The sequence below is a fragment of the Glycine soja genome, chromosome 4 (assembly GCF_004193775.1).
Source record: "Glycine soja cultivar W05 chromosome 4, ASM419377v2, whole genome shotgun sequence".
Classification (NCBI taxonomy): Eukaryota; Viridiplantae; Streptophyta; class Magnoliopsida; order Fabales; family Fabaceae; genus Glycine; species Glycine soja.
This window is the reverse complement of record NC_041005.1, coordinates 34754322-34759130: the sequence shown is the minus strand read 5'-3', so window position 1 is coordinate 34759130 and position 4809 is coordinate 34754322. Positions and strand designations below refer to the sequence as shown.

Genomic DNA, 4809 nt, shown 5'->3' with positions numbered 1-4809 from the left:
TGTTAGTATGTGTGTTAGTGTTATTTAGTGTCCTGGTATTTTATTTAGTGTGTGTTCTGTTTCAGTTTTCCTATTAAGCGCTTTCCCTGTTTCAGTTTTGGGATTTTTGCTGTGAATAGTGTTTTGCGACGGACTTAGTGACCACTTTTGCTTGCGGCAAAACAGAGTAGTAGTAGAAATCAAGTAGAGACGGATTTTAGCGACCACCCATGCTGAATTATTTGAGATTTTTTGTTTTAGTAGCTAGGGTTGTTATTTTTGGCTGAATTTTTTTTGTGGTAACTTCTTTTAACCTATATTTTGTGGGAAAAATAGCTAGAGCCTTTAGTTTGGTCAGATTTGAAAGTTCCAAAAAAGTAGCAAATTTTGTGTTTGTCAAAACTTCAAACGGCCATAAATTTTGCTCCGGTTATCAGAATCGCAATTATTATATATGTATTTGGGGTAGAAAAAAATTTCCTACGTCGTAGGAGCCGGCCGAGGTCTCAATCGTCCAAAAATAGTGATTCTGTCAAAAGTTTTTTATTTTTCAAGTTTTATTCACTTATTTTTCTTAACATACCATTTTTTGCTTCCATAGTTAGACTTTGAATTTTAGCCTAAAATTTTTGTGCTATCTTCTCACATTTTATAAGGTTGCTCACAAAATTTCAAGTCATTTGGATATCATTTGAGGGTAGCTGTAGTTCAAACCTGCACCTTTATTTACATGACAAGGCATCTAGTTGTGCATGCTGAATGTAGTGTATGACTAGAGGCAATCCATCTGACTTACAACCCTTTGATCCTGAGATAGATAGGACATTTCATAGATTAGTTAGGCATCATTTTATACCTTTTGATCATCCTAAGCATTCCATTACTGGTGAATCTGTGCATTCTATTATTGGTGATTTTGAACATCCTGATTTGGAGCATTATAATTTTGAGCATTCTGATTCTGAGCATTCTGATTTTGAACATTCTGAGAACATGACACAACCTCTACCCCGTGAGAGGACTCTAAGGGAAATGGCTGCACCTGATTTCACCTACGAAAGCTTGTGCATCCAATTCCCTGATGAGGATGTTCCATATGTTCTTAAAACTGGACTGATTCATTTGCTTCCAAAGTTTCATGGCCTTGCAGGTGAAGACCCGCACAAACATTTGAAGGAATTTCATATTGTCTGCTCCACCATGAAACCCCTAGATGTCCAAGAGGATCATATATTTCTGAAGGCTTTTCCTCATTCTTTAGAGGGAGTGGCAAAGGACTGGTTGTATTACCTTGCTCCACGGTCCATCACGAGTTGGGATGACCTTAAGAGAGTATTCTTAGAAAAAAAATTTCCCTGCTTCTAGGACCACAACCATCAGGAAGGATATCTCAGGTATTAGACAACTCAGTGGAGAGAGCCTGTATGAGTACTGGGAGAGATTTAAAAAACTATGTGCCAGTTGCCCTCACCATCAGATTTCGGAGCAGCTTCTTCTCCAATATTTTTATGAAGGACTCAGTAATATGGAGAGAAGTATGATAGATGCTGCCAGTGGTGGAGCCCTTGGAGACATGACTCTTGCTGAGGCCAAAAATTTAATTGAGAAGATGGCTTCCAACTCCCAGCAGTTTAGCGCCAGAAATGATGCCATAGTCATTAGAGGAGTGCATGAGGTAGCTACAAACTCAGCTGCATCATCTGAGACTAAGAAGCTTGAAGGCAAACTGGATGCATTGGTTAACTTGGTAACCCAGCTGGCCTTGAATCAAAAATCTGTACCTGTCGCAAGGGTTTGTGGTTTGTGCTCCTCTGCTGACCACCATACAGACCTTTGCCCTTCCATGCAACAACCTGGAGCAATTGAGCAGCCTGAAGCTTATGTTGCAAATTTTTACAATAGACCTCCTCAACCTCAGCAGCAAAATCAACCACAGCAGAACAATTATGACCTCTCCAGCAACAGATACAACCCTGGATGGAGGAATCACCCTAATCTCAGATGGTCCAGCCCTCAGCAACAACAACAGCAGCCTACTCCTTCCTTCCAAAATGCTGTTAGCCCAAGCAGACCATACATTCCTCCACCAATCCAACAACAGCAACAACCCCAGAAACAGCCAACAGTTGAGGCCCCTCCACAACCTTCCCTCGAAGAACTTGTGAGGCAAATGACTATGCAGAACATGCAGTTTCAGCAAGAGACCAGAGCCTCCATTCAGAGCTTAACCAATCAAATGGGACAATTGGCTACCCAATTGAATCAACAACAGTCCCAGAAGTCTAACAAGCTGCCTTCTCAAGCTGTCCAAAATCCCAAAAATGTCAGTGCCATTTCATTGAGGTCGGGAAAGCAGTGTCAAGGACCTCAACCCGTAGCACCTTCCTCATCTGCAAACGAACCTGCCAAACTTCACTCTACTCCAGAAAAAGGTGATGATAAAAATTTACCTAACAATTTCTGTGCAGGTGAATCTTCTTCCATAGGTAATTCTGATTTGCAGAAGCAGCACATTCCCCCTCTTCCATTCCCTCCAAGAGCAGTTTCCAACAAAAAAATGGAAGAGGCAGAGAAAGAGATCTTGGAAACGTTTAGAAAAGTAGAGGTAAACATACCTCTGTTGGATGCAATAAAGCAAATTCCAAGATATGCCAAATTCTTGAAGGAGCTGTGCACTAATAAGCGGAAGCTTAAAGGAAGTGAACGGATTAGCATGGGCAGAAATGTCTCGGCATTGATTGGTAAATCTGTTCCTCAAATTCCTGAAAAATGCAAAGATCCAGGTACATTCAGCATACCTTGTATTATAGGGAATAGTAAGTTTGACAATGCCATGATAGACTTAGGAGCTTCTATTAGTGTTATGCCTCTGTCTATTTTTAATTCTCTATCTCTAGGTCCCTTACAGTCAACTGATGTGGTAATTCATTTAGCTAATAGAAGTGTTGCCTACCCTGTTGGTTTCATAGAAGATGTCTTAGTTAGAGTTGGTGAACTGATTTTCCCTGTTGATTTTTATATTTTGAATATGGAAGATGGATTTTCTCAAGGATCAGTTCCCATCATTCTAGGCAGACCCTTTATGAAAACTGCTAGAACTAAGATAGATGTATATGCAGACACACTATCCATGGAGTTTGGTGATATAACTGTTCATTTTAATATTCTGGATGCTATGAAATACCCATCTGAAGATCTTTCTGTATTTCGTGCTGAAATAATTGACCATGTTGTTGATGAATACATGATTGATCTTTATTCTAATCTGCATGCCTCTCACTCTTCATGCATTGAGTCTGAAATTGTACTTGGTCATATGTCTGAATTTGATGCTGAGAGTGAATCCGAGAGTGATATTGATTGCATGTTTAGTGGTGGTGTTTTACCTCTCGAGATTGATTTTATAGATTCAGATAGGACTAACCATGTTTCAGGAAGTACACATACCTCTGAATTTCTTTATGAGGTAAAGGCTGAGAAACCATCTCCTTCTACCACTATCCAGCCGACCACACCAGAATTGAAGCCTCTACCATCAAATTTAAAATACGCTTACTTGGATGATAGCAAGAGTTTTCCAGTGATTATATCTGCCTCCCTTGCTGATGAGCAAGAGGAGAAGTTGTTGTCTGTTCTCAAGAAGCATAAGAAGGCTATAGGCTGGACCCTGGCGGACATTCCTGGTATTAGCCCATCCACATGTATGCATCGAGTAAATTTAGAGGATGGAGCTAAACCAGTAAGACAACCACAGATGAGACTCAACCCGGTGATTCTTGATGTAGTGAAGAAGGAGATAACCAAGCTTTTGCAAGCTGGAATCATTTATCCTATCTCCGACAGCCAATGGGTGAGTCCCGTCCAGGTAGTCCCAAAGAAGACCGGCCTCACAGTGATCAAAAATGAGAAGGAGGAGCTGATTCCTACTTGGGTGTAGAACAGTTGGAGAGTCTGCATTGACTATAGGAGGCTGAACCAGGTTACCAAAAAGGACCATTTTCCCTTGCCATTCATTGACCAAATGGTTGAACGCCTGGCAGGTAAATCTCACTACTGTTTCCTTGATGGTTTTTCTGGTTATATGCAAATTACTATTGCTCCTGAGGATCAGGAAAAGACCACATTCACCTGCCCCTTCAACACTTTTGCCTATAGGAGGATGCCTTTCGGCCTGTGCAATGCCCCTGGTACCTTCCAGCAATGCATGATTAGTATTTTCAGTGATTTTTTATAAAATTGCATAGAGGTGTTTATGGATGATTTCACTGTATATGGATCCTCTTTTGATGGTTGCTTGGATAGTTTGGAAAAAGTTTTGAATAGATGCATTGAAACTAACCTTGTTCTAAATTTTGAAAAATGTCATTTTATGGTTGAGCAAGGTATAGTTTTAGGCAACATTATTTCCAATAAGGGTATTGAAGTAGATCCTGCAAAAATTTCTGTTATTTCACAATTGCCTTACCCCTCTTGTGTGCGAGAGGTGCGATCTTTTCTTGGTCATGCAGGATTTTACAGGCGCTTTATAAGGGATTTTAGCAAAGTAGCCCTTCCACTGTCCAACTTGTTGCAAAAGGAGGTGGAGTTTGACTTTAATGACAGATGCAAAGAGGCTTTTGATTGCCTCAAAAGAGCGCTGACTACCACCCCCATCATCCAGGCACCCAATTGGACAGCCCCTTTTGAGCTTATGTGTGATGCATCAAATTATGCATTGGGGGCTGTCCTTGCTCAGAAAATTGATAAATTGCCCAGGGTGATATATTATGCTTCTAGGACTTTAGATGCTGCCCAAGCGAATTATACTACTACTAAGAAAGAGCTTCTAGC

General features: G+C 40.6%; 1 non-coding gene across 1 annotated transcript; it reads right to left on the bottom strand.

Annotated features, from left to right (window-relative positions):
* Positions 1-1351: 1351 nt before the first annotated feature.
* LOC114411008 lies at positions 1352-1458 on the bottom strand. The gene has a single exon (XR_003666395.1). It is a non-coding gene; the product is annotated as a small nucleolar RNA R71 (small nucleolar RNA).
* Positions 1459-4809: the final 3351 nt, after the last annotated feature.